The following is a 17,820-nucleotide window of genomic DNA, read 5'->3' on the forward strand; positions in this document are numbered from 1 at the left end:
ATGGCAAGAAAAGGGGGATTTCAGAATATTCTTATGAAGGAATTACTGCAATGACGACGACAGTTCACGAGGTGACGGGGCTGGATTTTACGAGAACTTCTTCTACAACTTGCCTTTCTGGAGTTTGCTGCGAAACAGGCAGAGCTTCATGTTCTCACCCTGGAAGAAAACTCGGGAGGAGTATATTGATAGCACAGTTGTCACATCTACAAAACTACAGGGTTACGTAACAAACCATCAACTAAAACACAAACATTAAGTTGTTTAATCGTAACCCAACATACAAAAAAAAAAAGGGGTTTCGTCCAGAAGGCAAGCTTAAACTACTGGCATGTGCCCTTACAACAAGAAAATAACATATACATTCTCCACAGGAAGAAGTTTGACAACACTGCAATCAGACGTCATTTAATTTTATAGAGATGGATAAAATTTGCGAAAAAGGTGTTTTACTACTTTAAATATTAATGTACTAATTTATACAAACTCATTGCTATAGTTAATATAATAAAAAACTTCTTCTGTGGAGCAAAACAATCACATCAACGTATTTTTCACAGAAACTGGGAAATACATCAAAATAAGTATTCAAGAAAACTAGGAAATTTTATTAAAGGGGAATAAATGGCAATTTTTTTGACATTCTCCCCAAGAAAGAATCATAATTAGAAGTAATCATAACTGCACCCAGGAGCGAATTCAATTGAATAACGCTATGCAGCTGTGACCATCTTAACACATCAAAAATTTAAATCAAATATACATTTTAGAGTACATCCATAGAAATTAAATCCTTTCTCTCTTGATCACAGCGGATTGCTGCTGCACGCCGAGGTCTAGTACCACTCAGAGGCACACTATCTGGCTCCTGAGTTACGACACTATCAAATTCCTCTCGGGTAATTCCAGAAGTACGAGCTTTGTGATTGATCTCATGTATAGTTTATTATTCACTCTCACTTCTACAGACCTAATCACACCATCAGACGATGGAAACAGCTGGGTAACCTTACCCAATGAGAGGAGGGATCTATAGCCTTTCCCAGATGATCATCTAAGTCTACCATCACTATGTCCCCAACTTTCACATTTGCAGAGATAATCACTAGAATTAAAATGTCTCTCTCTCAAGGACACTAAATAGTCTCTTTTCCAAGAGTTCTCAAATTTTCTTAGCACTGATGATAATCTAAAATATTGTTCTCTAAGATCACTTGAACTCATGAAATCTGGGTCATCAGTTGCTGAATTGTTAAGAGGAGGGGAAATACAAATATTTCGCCCATAAAGTAACATGGAGGGAGTCAATTCAAAATGAACTGCCCTGCTCGTAGTACAGGTAAATAGACATATAAAGACCTTCTCCTCCAAGCCAGTCTCATGATCAAAAACATTAATAGCACCAGTATAATCAACTCCTACTGATTGGAAAAGATCTATCATATCTCACTCTTTCTGTGGGTAATGGTGGAGGAGGAGGCAAACACAACCATTTCTTAGTTAACTTCTGACACAAAACACACTTTGATAGAATTGATTTGATAACTTGTCGTGCTTTCGGTACCCAAAAGTTTCTCTCAACAATACCAGTACAGAATTGACACCACAATGGTGATGATGTCTATGCAAATGTTCAACTATCAACACTGTTAAATAACTTCTGGAAGGCAATAACATTGGGCACTGAGTATCATAAGACATGGAAGCGTTTTTCATGCGACCCTGAGACCTAATTAGATTTTCCTCATCAACAAATAAGTTCAACTGATTACAGAAATTCTTAATATCCATGGACACTCCATGTGAATTCTTATCACAGAGGTACATTCTGGTAGTAGAAAATGTTGCTTCTGTTCAAGGAGGACAAGTGCTTTCATTTCGTTAACAACAAACTTAGAACCTTTACTGCATTTATTAAGAAAAAGCAATATTGACCTCATGATACGTTTAAGCTTACTTAAATTACTGTAACGTGGGATGTCAATTAATGGGGTTGGAGGGTTAACAAACTTAGGTTCTGAAAGAATTTCATTAACATGCACAGTTTCTGTAGCTAAAGATTGGGGATAATCACCAGTTAAAAGCCATTTAGGCCATTCCACCATAAGGAATTTTGCGCTAAATCTTTACTAGTACTACCTCTGGATAGAATATCAGCTGGATTATCCTTAGAGGGGGTATACCGTAGCGGAAACTTGAATTCATTAATTTCAGTGACTCTGTTTCGTACATAGGGAATTTTACTATTATTGTTCTTCACCCAACAAATAGAAACCATGGAGTCACTCCAGAGAGTGCAAGAACTCAATCTCAAATCATCATTCTGCATTAATCTTCCAGCAAGTTTCGCACCCAAGGACAAGGCTGTCAATTCCAAACGCGGAATAGTCTGTTTAGGGTTTGGTGCAACTTTACACTTACTGACCAGTAAATTGCTTACACTTCTCTTGAAATCAATCACATAGGCAGCAGCTCCATATGCCTTGTTAGAAGCATCACAAAATACATGTAAGTGGGAACCTTCAGGATGTACAACAAACCTAGGAAACTTTAAACTTTCTACATTTCTAATACACTTGCAAATTTCATCAAACCTTGAACATAATGATTCTGGCAAAGGGTCATCCCACCCGTAGTTACTCCACAAACATTTAAGAAAATATTTACCTCTCACCTGTATTGGTGACAATAATCCTAGAGGATCAAACATTCGAGCTATTACTGATAAGACCTTTCGCTTGGTTAAAGGTCCTTTATACTCACAATTTACTTCCTTCAGTGACATCTCATCTTGTGTTAGATACCACTCTAAACCCAAAACGTTCACTCTTTCTTTGATAACATCTATGGTTCTGTTAAACTCTGAATCATTACTGACCCATTCTTGTAGAGGCATATTAGCATCTTCAAGAATCTCATTTATTACTGGATACTCATCCATCAAGACTGACACATCCTTGTAAGTTTTACTAAAATTGTCTACATAGAAATTCTTCATCAGAGATGATGCAAGGGGATTATCATGTAAAGATAAATGATGCAAAAGGGTTTGCTGCAAGAGAAAGGGGAGCATGTAGCTCCAAAACAAACTACACAAAACCGGTAAGTTACAGTAGACTTCAAATCGGAGGGATCAGTTATCCATAGAAATCTGCAATAATCACGACAGTCAGGTGAAATGCCTATCCTTAAAAAGGCTTTACTGATATCTGAAATCACAGCTACTGGGTTTGTACGGAAACTCAACAGGGCATCAAAAAGTTTAGTAGTTAATGAGGGACCAGTTAATAAACAATCATTTAAGGAAAGTTCTCCTTTAGCCTTGGAAGAAGCATTAAAAACTATTCGAATGGGAGTTGTTTCTGAATCCTTCAATACAGCATGGTGGGGTAAATAATGCCCTATAATAGGGGAGCCTGAGGGAATTAATTCTATAAACCCAGACTGAACGTAATCTTGGATAATCTTATCATAATGAGCATACAAGGAGGGGTCAGATTCGAATCTATGTAGCGAGGAATTTAATTGACCAATGGCTATTCTATAGTTGACAGGCGGTCTATTTTCATCTTTAAATGGTAAGGACACTTCATACTTATTGTCAACCCTTTTTACTTTATCCTTAAAACACTTAACTGATTCTCTTTCTTCAGGACTAATTTCAGATTGACGGATACCAACACTTTCTAAATCCCATAATTTTCTAACTTCACAACAAGAATTAATAGGGATTTCCTCTACTTCTATTCTTGAACAACATACATTTGATGTAGTAATCTCATTAGATTCTACATTGTCATAAGACCAACTAGGAAGAGGTCCAAAAATTAGTGCACCACCAGAACTATTCAATATCTGTATTCCAGAGCAAATTTGACTGTTGTGAATGAATTTTCCATAGTAATCAGCTCCAATGACCAATTCTATACCATTCACTTCATCTGAATTTAAATCATTATCTGCTAATTTTATGCCTTTACTCGTCAAGAACGCAGCTGACTTACTTAAACCTGGAGAATAAATTCTGAATTAACTCTATCGAATGCAATGGCATTAATGACAGTACGAATCTTACCTAGTCTCACCACAACTCTTACTATATTACAATTAACTTCCATGGCATCACTGCCAAATGGTTTTACCTTTAAGGCTACTGTTGCTATGGACGGTAGACTAAGCTTATGAGCTAATTCCTTTGCAATAAACGTTCTTTGTGCACCAGAATCAAAGAGTGCTCTCCCAAAGGAGCGATGTCCATTCCTGACACAATTACATTAGCAGTAGGAAGAGCAGTCGAAACAGAACTCTTATTAGTCTGAGAATGATCAATACCCAAAGAAGCAGTCATAACTACTGGGGAATCACCTTTACTTACAGCACCTTTAGAATCATTATGAGATTTCCCAGAATTAACATTTGACTTACTAACATTAGTACTATTTACACTCAACTTTGGTGGAGCAGGATTAACAGGGTTTTCTGTTTTCTTACAAATCATCGGGTAATGAGGCCCATCACATATATTACATTTCGGTTTGTTTTGGCATTCAGAGAATAAAATGACCTCCTTGAGGCAAGCAAAGCACAATCTTAAATATTTAACTCTGTCCCTTCTACTATCAATGGCTTCCAGAAAGTCTTACAATCAGAGGCATGGTTCGATGAGCAAAAACACACAATTATGGTAAAACTACTATTACTAGGCTTACTGTTACTTTGTGCTCTCTGCATTTTGCACATTTGAGGAATCACTTTAGAATAGTTACCTGATCACGTTTTCTCTTATTAGAATTCTCACCTTCGTAACAAAATTCCATTAATTCACAAACATATTTCAAACCTGAGGAAATTTGCTTTAAAATCAAGAGACATACTATTATGTTTATTAGCTATAGCCTTACGTGTTTCAGGTGATAATTTCTGCATATTATACTAGAGAAAATGGGGTTCATGGCCTCTACATCTAAATTCAATGTCTTCATTTGTAAGATAATCTTCTCATATTCCAATTTGAACGTGTTCAAATCCTCTATTGCATGACTGGGAGGACTAAATGCGTTAATTTGGACATAAGTCGTTTCCAATTTGTCCTTATTATCATACTTCTCCTCAAGGGTCTGAATAGCTACTGAATAATTGGCATTAGTGACAGGCAAACCTTCTATGGCTTTAAAGGCGTTATCCTTTAAACTAGCTCTGAGGTAGAAAACTTAATCACATTGGAAATATCCATACGATCGTGAACTAAACTGTTAAATATATCCCAAAATGCAAGCCATTGTTCTTCCCCACCGCTAAATTCAGGTATCTTAATTGCTGGGAGTTTAGGGGGAGGGAGAGGGTTAATGGGAGCCGAAGGAGGAGGCAAAGCGGGCTGTTGATTTATATCTCCCGTGTCAATCTCGCTCATAGTTTTCTGTGCAGTAGCAATAGCTTTCCTTACACATCTAGTTATTGCTCTATAACTTCTACATAAACTATCATATTCACTATCCTGTGAAATAATCGTCACATTCTGTGACCAACTATCTTCAAAACGTCGTAGACCCTCAATAAGACAACGTTCATACATTACAAGGGTCGATTTTGGTGTATCAGTATCACCAATGCAGTTATCTGTCTCATCAAGCAAATCTTGTAAGGAAATAATTTCCCTTTCAATAACTACCTAATCTTGGAATCCATTTTCTTGTTAATGGATCAATAAGAAACTTGCTCAAATATCAAAAATGTATGGCAAATTATCTAAACCTGATTGAAAATATAACTAATCTTATTCATAGGTCGAATAACATTCACTGAATGATAGATAATTTGACCACGTGCTCTTCATCACTTCACAAAATACATCTGGTCACGAAAACCTAAGTTCAAAATGACTATGAAATTCAACAAGAATTTCTTCACAGAGTAATCACTAAATACAAACAATAATGTTCCATAAACAATAGATTACTTGGCAAAACACTTCAAAATCATCACTTCACAAAATAAATCTGGTCACGAAAACCTAAGTTCAAATGATTCAACAAGAATTTCTTCACAGAGTGATTCACTAAATACGAACAATAATGTTCCATAAACAATAGATTACTTGGCAAAACACTCCAAGTAATTCAATACCTACCCTGCTCACCAAATAACTTTGGACACGTGCCAGCTACACTAAAATGACTTTATAGCCATCCATCACCAACGTGAACTTTATCGTAAATTATCTTTAACATCCAAAAATTCCTTTGTGAATCGTTATGGCATCCGGTTCGTTCGAAGGACCAAAGCAAAGTACTACTATAACTAGCAAAGAATGTGGTGAAACTTTAAAGTTTTAGGCCCACATTCGGTACGATTTCATTCAACCTTAAGCCCTCCTGCCTAGCTTTGAATGAGACCAAGTTACAGTGCTGAGGAGTTTACTAACTTACTTAAATGTACCATGAAGTCAAGAAACATTATATTCTTTCCAACAAAGTGCAGTTGAGAAACAATCAACTATATTTCCTGCACCAATTCTTTTTGGTGATGCCACACGGTTCTAAAATACGCATTTAAAAAAGTTTAACACATATAATTAATATTTAAAGGACACAACAATCATCAAGTTACATTAAGAAGCAAGAAAACATTAACATATTACTGCAAAATTGACAAAACGTTACGTTACTTCGATAGAGGAAAACATAAATGGCCAAAAAAAGGGGGATTTCAGAATATTCTTATGAAGAAATTACTGCAATGACGACGACAGTTCACGAGGTGATGGGGCTGGATTTTACGAGAATTTCTTCTACAACTTGCCTTTCTGGGTTTGCTGCCAAACAGGCAGAGCTTCATGTTCTCACCCTGGAAGAAAACTCGGGAGGAGTATATTGGATAGCATTGTCACATCTACAAAACTACAGGGTTACGTAACAAACCATCAACTAAAACAAAAACATTAAGTTTGTTTAATCGTAACCCAACATACAAAAAAAAAAAAATTTGGGTTTCGTCCAGAAGGCAAGCAAACTACTGGCATGTGCCCTTACAAATAAGAAAATAACACATATTTCTCCACAAGAAGAAGTTTGACAACACTGCAATCAGACGTCATTTAATTTTATAGAGATGGATAAAATTTAATTTAAATTTAATGAAAAACTGTTTTTACTACTTTAAAACTATTAATGTACTAATTTATACAAACTCATTGCTATAGTTAATATAATAAAAAACTTCTTCTGTGGAGCAAAACAATCACATCAACGTATTTTTCATAGAAACTGGGAAATACATCAAAAATAAGTATTCAAGAAAACTAGGAAATTTTATTCAAGGGCATAAATGGCAGCTATCTTAGTGTAAGCTGCTTTTGTTGGTTTGGTTCAGGTTTTCGAATGGATCACTTTGTTGACATCTTCCCTGTAATTCAGTCATAAGTATTTCTTCAAGACCATTAGCTTTTCATTCATTCATTTTTGTTTTCCCATTCCAGAAACCTAAACTTTGAAAGGAAGATGCAAGAACAAATGGTTTTCCCAACTTTGTAAAACAAACAAACCTTAGGATAACGATAGGTTAATATGTCACATGGTTACTGAATTCTTTGTTAGCCAATACACGGTATGAAATTCTAACCCACATTTTTGAAAAGAGCTCTTCATTCTCGTTCTTTTGAACCCCATAAACCTATGCGCAAATGACAAATTAAAAATGAATCAAATGGGGACTTACAGGCTAAGGTAAGAATACCACCCCTCTCCCCCATAGCTAATACGGCAAAATTGTAGCCAGTGAACACCCCTAGGGTACGTTATGTTGATATTTTTGGGTTCTCTTAGTGCTCAATCATTTTCTGGCCATTTCTGCATGAAAAACCCAAAATGGGTTTTCATGCAAAAGTGGCTGGCTGGAGTCCTATTGGCAACTTATAAAATTTTACCGACTGCTGTACCCTGGTAACTACAAGAACATACAGTTTACTCAGTGGCACAATATGGAATTCCCCAGCCAACTTAGCCTAGGGGTAACATAACCTGTAATGAATGTATTGCGACTAAATACAGAGTACATGTAGCCTACTATGGCCCATCAAATTTGCGGATATTCTTACAGGGAATACTACCCTTAATCATCATAATATATATTATTTAGCCAACTCAAACTTATTATATGGTGCAAAATTCCTTACCAGATGTGTCTTCCAGTGGTTCATAGAATATTAGAGATACTTTATCCAGCAAGTCTCTGACTTTTTGGTGATTGCACTGTATATATCCTGACAGTCAAATGCAGTAGTAAGTTTTTTGGATTATTTTAACATTGCCTTAGTGTAGCTATATTAAGTAATGCCCCTAAATTTTAGTTTTTAACATCCCCTGCTTTTAAGCCTGCCCCTGATACACTCCAGTGTTGCAATTGCATAGATAACTATAACCTTCCCTAACTTAACCTAGGTTGCTGCATCCTGCCTGGCTGGGGGAAGGGGCAAGGCCCCACAGTTCCCTTGAAACCCACAATTCCTGCTAAACCTTGCTCCCGTAGGGGGTTAGTGCCGTCAGTGCAACACACGCAGTGCACTGTAGTCATTGCTTAAGGTTCTTTGCAGCATCCCTTTGGCCCCTAGTTGCAACCCCTTTCATTCCGTTTGCTGTACCTTCATTCATATTCTCTTTCTTCCATCTTACTTTCTGCCTCCTCCTAACATTGTTTCATAGGGCTACTGTGAGGTTTTCCTCCTGTTACACCATTAAGACCTTTCTACTCTCAATTTCCTTTTCAGTGCAGAATGACCTCATAGGTCCCAGCGCTTGGCCTTTGACCAAAATTCTGTATTCCTCCTTCCTTCTAAACCTTGCCTAAAGGGATATACCCACAGATATAGAGAGAGAGATTGGAAAGTCATGTAACTGTCGCATGCAAGTAAGGCACCATTGCTATGCGTTGATTCTCAGAGATATGGCAGCGGCAGCAATGGCAGCAACTGGGCAGATCAGCAACAACAGAGCCACCTCTGGCACCCAGTGTCGGGCCAACAACTGTTGTTACATACAGAAACAGGATCACAAAAGAACAAGGAATGACTTCACAAGTGATAGACATTTTCACTGTTTTTATAAGCTTTTTATTAAAGCCTATTTGTCATTAAATTCATATAGACTAATAAATTAGCATGTAGGGTTAGTCAGCCCATGGTTAAGTCTGACAATTTTCCCTACTACTAGTACTACAATGTACAGTTTTAAGTGTTTATGAAGTGGTATAATGTTATGTACCATGTTATTAATAAGTTCTCAAACCTCCTGATATGCAGAGGAATCAGCTGAATTTGGTCTGCTAGAATGCTTAAAGGTAGTATTCGTTAATTTTACCACTATCATTTTTACCCTAAATGGTACTTCAAATTCAAACTACATTATAGCTTTAAAAGTAAACTTTACCAACTAGCTAGTCTACAAGTAAACTTTACCAACCAGCTAGTCTACCAGGGGTGATCATCAAATAACCAAGGGTAGCCTACCATAGCTTAGCAAAGGTAGCTTAAATTGGCATAGCCTTCAGAAATGCTGAGTTTCTCTGTCCCTCTCCACAGACTATGAAATACAGCTCAAGTCTTAGTAGTTATGAAAGTCTAAGTTATTCTTACAGGCTAGTGAAACTTGTACAGTGTGAATAAGTATGTTGAATTACAGATCAGTATGACTGTGACAGGTCAGTATGACTGTGACATGTTCCATAGCAGTAATATGTGCCTCCTGGTAATAATTGCACTTGAAGCTGTACAAATAGGTTTTGTGTCATGGTTCAGATGCTTTGATCTGAGTCTGTACAGCACGTACAGTGTACGTTCCCCTAAATCACAGCTGTATGAATATGAATTAATGCAGAATGTAATTACATGTATACTGTAAATTAAATAAACAGTTTCTCTTGTAAGATCAGTGAGTAACCCGTAGGTTCAAATAATTCCTGAAAATGTCTGCAGGTCATGTAGGAAGTCTGTTATTAATAATATGTGACAGAGATTTCAGGACTGATTTTTGTAATTTCTGTTTAAGATTTCCTGAAAAGAACAAAGACCAAGACCGATACCTACTCGAAGTTAGAAACTGCAGAAGGATAAAGAGCCAAACGATGGATCACACATATGCAACAAACATTTTGCCAAAAGTATATTTTTCAAACCTGGTATGCATGAGCTAAGTTTCTGCAACAGACTCAAGCCCAGAATATGTTAAGAGGCTAACAATTGGCTACCAAAATAGATTTAGTCTAGTAACCAGAAACGGCAACCACTTAGGCATCAGTCCTGGCAACGGCAAGATTTATACAGTCCTGTAAACTACAATACTAATTGCATCCCCACACGTATCAGGTACAGTAAATTTTAAAATCCAGAAACTGTACAACTATTGAATATTGGCTGTTAGGTCTATTAAACCTAGGCTATCAATGATATGATTATGCCTATGGAAAGCTTATTTGGGAACACCTAAGAGAAGACAATTATTTTACAGACTGTTGTCAGATATTGGCAGCGTTAAAGGATATAATTAGTTCTGCTCTAATGAATAATTTTTTTTTTTTTTTTTTTTTGGTGATGGCACCCTAATGTAATCATTATCACACCTGATTATGCAATCGGTGAAATAACTTTTTATTTTAATGAATAAAATTATTATCCATGGAAACTAGACAGTTATTTCAGCATACTATATATATATATATTCTCTGCCTATATAGTTATGACCCATGAATAATAGACATATAATATATGTGTGTGTTCTGCCTCAGAAGTAAAACTGTAAATGTATTGAGATGAAAGAAAGACAAAATTCATGAAATCTTTGCAGAACCCCAATACTTGTCTAGGGCACCCCAGGGTACAACTTTTGAGAGAATCAATTGAGGAGAGTAAAACTGTAAATTTATGGTAAAGAAGGAATGTCACAATTGTCAACTTTTTTATAGCATCTGCATAGACAATTAATATTTTTATTTCACATTTGTCCTTGGTAAATGCTGCAAAGTTATTTACCAATCTTTAAGACTGCTTGGAGAAAATTGGCTGTCAATGCAGCAAGATCATAATGTTGTAACGTTGCCATATCTGCAAAACTTTATGGCAATGTAGAAAAAAAAATATACCAGCAAAATTAAATATTTTATATCTGCATATACAGTACACATTGTATTTAGTAAATGGTGTAAAAATCATTTAACAGTCTTGAAGGACAGCCGAGAAACACGTTTTAAAGAGTACAGGGTTTATTAGGTTGGAGTGAGTTGCGGTCATTGTTTACATAATCAATCTATTGTTGGTGGCGCCAGGCAGTGCACGTCACAGACTGCTTGGCTATCATACGCTGCCCAATCTCTATAATATCTATGACCTATTCAACCATACAGGAATGGCACTCTAACTTCCTTTCTGCCTCTAAATAATGCACATTCAAACATATGCTCCATCGAATAAGTCTAGTTGTTGGGGGGGGGAATATGCCAAATGGCTATTTTATATAGAGCATTTTTTTAAACAATGCCCAAAACTCCCTCCGGTTATATTCTTTTTTAAATATTGATTGTATCACTTAATTGTACTTAATTATGTCAAAGATTGTCGTGCAAGTTTTTCCTTAAGAACGTATATATACCATAACTAACAAATAATCACAAATTCGTTATAACTTGCTTACCAAATTTCCAAGGAGCATAATGCTCACATTAAAAAAAATGAAAAACATCAGAATGGAAACAACGCGTTTAAGTGCAGATCGCTACTAGGAAAAGTAACATTATTGTTAAGGGAAAGTGAGATAAAAATCCAGAATGCTAAGCATCAGTTTCTAGTGAACTCACACGCTTCAACACAAATTAATGCTCCCAACGTATGATGAATCGCATCTTTTGTTCTGCATGATGTATGTTGAAATCCTCTGATAAGCATGTTGAGAGAGTACGCTTTAACTCCTTGCTTATTTAATTATTGTCTAGCTTCGCTGCCTTCCCACTCCTCTTCCTGTAGGTTTTTCTTGTTCCCAATTGTAACACCATCCCGCCCGTGACTTTCTGACTCATCTACAGTATATCTTGAGAAACTTGATTGGTTAGACCCACAGAATTATTTCAGTTAAGAATTATTCACCAGCAACATACAAGACGAGAGGTTACAAAACTTGAAATTTATTGAGCCGTATGTCAGTGGCAGCTACTTTTTGTTAGTTTATTTGTGTCTGACAGCTGTCATTTGTAATTTCTCGTAAGTGATAGATTCTGCGGAGCATTTAGCAGGAGGAAATTTTTAATTGCTCAAGAGTTATTTTTCAGCTAAACATTGGTTAAGACGTGTTCTCCTTACGAATTGACTCACTCTCAAATATGTTAACATAATGACTTTCCAAGTAAGATTTCGATATCTCTAATTTGCCCCTACGAGGAATTTATGCGAAATAGTTTCAAAACATACATTAATTTGTATAAAAACAACCTAAGGTTTTGGGTTTTAATGACGGGAATAAGCTCGGTGGCCTCGGTCTATAGTATTCTGGGTGTGCACAGCGTTACTAATATTGCTTCTCTCGGATTCTATCCTGTTACCATATGTTTTGCATTAAGTTTAGGTTTTATGTAACACTTTATGATGCATGTTTTGTAGTACATTGACTGGGTATGTGTTTTGAATATAACTGGCTGAAAGTCTTTTAAAGTATTTGTGCCAGCTGTTGAGAAGACACAACATTGTATTTGTCAGAGTAGTGAGGCGACTTCCATTCTTATGGTGTTCTTGACATATGTATACATTGCACACGAATTGAAGCAAATACAAGCATTTGATTTCAAGTAATGGGATTATTTGGCAGTGATAGCTCACTCATCTTGTATAATTTGTGGTATGCACCGGATTTGAAAAGTCGGTATCATCAGTGGACAGCACAACAGGATTAGGCTTATAGGCTAATGCTTATGGTTAGGCTGATTATGGTAATTTTTTTTATGTGTAACAAACTTGAATGATTTTTCATGAATATTATATATAAAAATAAGTTTTCCTCCATCCTGCATTGTGGCAAACGTTAAGTTACCAAAATATTAGAAATTGGAACTTTGATTTTGTTTACTTATGTCTCCGTAATTGAGTCTAAGTACCTAAGCATTTTTCTGTTAGTTAATCACACGTATTTTTGAAAAAAGATAGATTGGCAGCATATGTGACAATACACCTGAAGAACACACCCAGGGTTAACAGAAACTTTAATTTTTGACAGCGTAGTCGCTGTTTCGTCCTCAAGGAGTTACCTTCAATGGTCTACCAGAGCTCCATGGTGACCAAACTAATATCAAAGAATTCTCTTCTACTGACCAAACTAATATCAAAGAATTCTCTTCTATTTGGTCTTTTGGCCAGGTATTGTGTCGTAATGATTAACATTATAACACGTGATGGAGTATATAATGGACTCAAAAGATAAGAGGGTACTTTCCCTTATCTTCAGTGAAGCTGAACCCAGTTTTGCCAACGTCAAAAGATCCTGCAAGAAAGAAGTGACTGTCGCGCTGTGCATCCGCCCTCTTGTTTACAACCGGGCCGTTAAAAGACCAAGAAGCCATTATTCTCTGTTTGGTCTATAGCGAACGGTTCACGTCGTTACCAGCGCTCCGAAAAAAGTCTACTTTTTTCTTCGTTTTATTATCGAGGATCATGGAAACATCAAAAATAGCAAGATAAGTGCTCAATATTAACTTCAAATTAAAAATTTTTGTTTTAAACTTCTGGAATTTATATAATTTGTGTGTTGAAGCCGGAACCCGGCTCGTTGATCGCTAGCCTACCTAGTTTCGTAGTGTTGATCGCTACCTAGTTTCATAAAATGAAAATTGTTTTAAATTCTAACTAAATGCTTTAACTAAAAAAAATATCTGTCGTGGTAATTACTCACGCAACATTGCTAGGTACCTAGTGCAAAAATTATGAACATCTATCCGGCATTACCAGTCCGCTTGGAAGATATGGTTAGATTATATCCATACTGAGAGCCCAGTTGAGATTTCTATAGAAACTTTATTTTTCTTATATACCCTTTTGAAGACAAATGCCTTGTGGTTACAACAGTCATGGCATACAAGGCTGCATTAACGGAACCCTTGCTTTGTGGATTCGGGATTGACTCCAGTATAGAAGTTTCTGCAGTCTTTTGCTCTACAAAGGCCCACTCCCGAAAGGCTTCCAATCACTTGGTCCTTGAACAAGGTGCTTAGATTTCTATCAACCCCTCAATTCAGTGGACCCAATACAACCACAACACAGGCTGCAAAAGGTGATCTTCTTGATTGCATTAGTATCAGGAGTTTGTATTAGTGAACTGGGCTCTCTTAGATGGGGACGATGCATCACGCAAATAGCTGACCATCAGTTATTATTGTCCCCTAGCCCATCATTCCTGGCCAAGAATATGGATCCTTTAAAAAGGAAATCCATTCTTATAAGAAAATTCAATTTAGCAGACAAGACATTATGCCCAGTTCAAGCACTTAAGGTTTACCTAGAAGTCACGACAAGCACCCCAGAAGGTCCTATTTTCCTACACCCTAGCACAAACTAACCACTCTCCCTACAAAGACTGAAAATGACTGTAGTGTTTCTCATTAAAAAGGGAAATCCACACTTTTTCCATAGGTCACATGATACTAGGAAAGTAAGTACGTCTTTGGCCTTCTTCAGAAATGTCTCTTTCAAAGAAGTCTCCAAATGTACAGGGTGGTCATCAGTTAAATTATTGCCACATGCTCGAACAAAATCGACTACACTGTGTATCAGTAGGTGGCATGGTTAGTCTTACCCCTAGGTGCTGCTGCAGAAATCAGGGGTCATATTGACGGTGAATATGCTAACTATTGCTGGGAGAAGGGCGACAGTACTACAACCAAACCCAGCATGCTTAGGTAAGCCACTGTAGATCTACATCCTAAAACGTAAGTTTGTGTATAGTTTCTTGTTCCTTGGTATCAAACCTGAAGAGTATTTGGAATAAAGAATGGGACTTGAAATCTGTGGCTTGACCTTGGACCGGAAATGTTATTTCCTTTGGGGTGTTGGGATTAAAAAGTGAGAGCTTAAGCCTTTTTCGTCACCTGTCAGTTTCTTTGTAAAGCTCCTTGAGGACGAAACAGCGACTATGCTATAAAAAAACAGGTTTTGACGTAGGAAAAACCTATTTTTGGTAGTCGCTGTTGAGTCCTCAAAACCCTCCCACTTTCCTGATGAAAAGGCATGGGATTTGGGCAAGGGATCAACCTGCACTGACCAACAGAGAATAATGGCTCCTTGGTCTTTTAATGGCCCGGTTGTAAACAAGAGGGCGGATGTGCATGCCCGATAGTCACTTCTTTCTTGCAGATTCTTTTGACATTGGAAAAACTGGGTTCAGCTTTGCTGAAGATAGGGGAAAGTGCCCTCTTATTTTTTGAGTCCATTATATACTCCATCACGTGTTATAATGCTAATCATTACGACACAATACCTGGCCAAAAGACCAACTAGAGGAGAACTCTTTGATATTAGTTTGGTCACCATGGAACTCTGATAGAACATGGAAGCTAACTCCTTGAGGACTCAATAGCGACTACCAAAAATATGTTTTTCCTACGTCAAAACCTGTTTTTTGCATCATACCAATATCTTTGTTACTATTCATATGCAATGAGGCCATTCAGAGGAAAACATTTAATTATAGATGGCATATTCATGTTTTACTGTTACTGTTAAAGGAAAGATAACATCTCATATTGGTGTTTACCAAAGAAATTTGTAGCGCTATGCTTGGTACCTCAAATATACTTACTAGCCCCTAGGCCTAACCTAACTTTGAGTGTACTCCCGTGGTTTCTTTACCAGTGACATGAGTGTTCCACATCCAGTAAATGTTGGCCGTTAGTTTAGTATGTAGTATTTTCTTTGTATAAGATGAATTAGTAGTAGTGCAGCATGAAAGTCACTCCATCCTGAACGCTGATTTTGATCATCCAACATCATGGATACAATGTTGTGAGCGGTCAAAGAAAGACGAAATGTAGGAGCATAGAATTGGGATGAGGTATGGGCCCATGGGTCATGGATGGACTGTGAAGTGGCTGGTGTTTACAAATGTGTTGATTTTGGATGGTGAAAAGAAACTGGAGGTAAGTGAATGTGTTTGTGAGAAGAAAAAGGTTAAAGTAAATTTGAGGAAGAGTAAGATTATAAAGAAGTATGGTTATCAGAAGAGTGGAACAGATAAAAAACTAGAACTAATGTTAAGAGAAAAATAGATATTGGTGCTCTCCATTTGTTTATTTCTCTTGTTATCTGTAGTTATGTATTCTTTCCTTGGCTCATTCCCTTCACTTGACTTCTTTTGTTTTCCTGCTTTTTATTATCTAATTTTCCTTATTAACTATCACATTACTCGCAGGTTTTGTCCAGACTGTTCCTTTTTTGTGTGTTGATTCCTTCCGTCTGTCAACATGATTTAATATTTTTTTTCTTCATGTTTTAGTTTATTTGAATTTTAACTGATTATATTATTAAAATGCTCTTGTTCTCATGCTTTCATCATGACACATTCACCCCACTCTTTCCCCTTGTTCGTTTTTGTCTTTTTTTAATGCGTAGGGGATTTTTTTTACTCGCGTTTATTTTGTTTTTCAAAATTTCTTTTTGTCATTCTTAACAGTCTTCTGATAGTGGTCTCTCTCTCTCTCTCTCTCTCTCTCTCTCTCTCTCTCTCTCTCTCTCTCTCTCTCTCTCTCTGGCTAGAAGCCAAGGGAAGACGAAGCAGGTGTCGTTAGGGAAGGGATTCGTCAAAAATTTGACATTTACACCGTAACGCCACCCAGATTGAAAGATTGCTCTCTCTCTCTCTCTCTCTCTCTCTCTCTCTCTCTCTCTCTCTCTCTCTCTCTCTCTCTCTCTCTCTCTCTCTCTCTCAGTGCTTCAAATATTACGGAATTGGACTGATGCCACTTTGGCCTATTGTCATCCTGAGTTCTTTATTAAATTGTATATTATTTTTTCATGAAACTGTTTTTTTGGAAATGAATTTGTTTCTTCATTTTCTGATAGTATGTTGTTATTTATTTTCTACAACATAAAGACGGAGAAGATGGTCAAGTCATTTCCTTCATCTGTTGTAAGTCTGATGGAAAGAAAAGATTGCGGGGAAAAAAGGGGGGTTTGGTCCAAAAGAGACGGTTCCCCGACCTCTTTCGATGGAAGATTATAATGTATATGTAAAAGCAAAGAAATGATGAGATACCCGTAGCTTGGCAGATGCAGTCACCTGAATGGTGACAGCAGAAATTTTATGTTCATATCCGTGAGAGTAAATGTGGGACGCGATGGTCTGGCTGGATGTGTTACGTGGCCACTTGGGAAGAGGAGTTTCTTTCCTTCGCTGGTAGTTCTGGTACTGTTCAATGTTCCTCTGAATCTGCTTCTTCACAAAGAGGAAAATTAAAATTGAAAGATGTCAGAGACAAATGTATGTTAAAGATGGATAATGTTGTCACTGGCTTATGGTTCCATAAATTTCATGCTTTGAAACCTCTTGTCGTAAATGTTGCCGGTGAATAATTCCTGAATGAAATTGTGGGGGCATCATCCTCTAAATTAAATGTTTTATCAAGATGCCGATACAGATGCGGTGGAAAGTCACAGGTGGGATGGTGATAAAAAGAGCAAGAAGCACTTAAAGGAAGTAATAATCAAGAAAGGAAGAGTGGGAGTGGGCAGGCAGCTGAGTTTAGAAAAAAGAAGGCAAGGTTATGGGGGAGTTGAAGCAGTCTCATTGGAGACGAGTGACGGAA

At 37.0% G+C, this 17,820-nt stretch overlaps 1 protein-coding gene across 3 annotated transcripts in view; it reads left to right on the forward strand.

Moving 5' to 3' along the window:
* Positions 1 to 17,820, forward strand: part of sip3 (septin interacting protein 3) — a 315,555-nt gene that overhangs the window by 11,905 nt on the left and 285,830 nt on the right. The window lies entirely within an intron of this gene.

Source organism: Macrobrachium rosenbergii, chromosome 55, assembly GCF_040412425.1.
Source record: "Macrobrachium rosenbergii isolate ZJJX-2024 chromosome 55, ASM4041242v1, whole genome shotgun sequence".
In the NCBI taxonomy this organism is placed as follows: Eukaryota; Metazoa; Arthropoda; class Malacostraca; order Decapoda; family Palaemonidae; genus Macrobrachium; species Macrobrachium rosenbergii.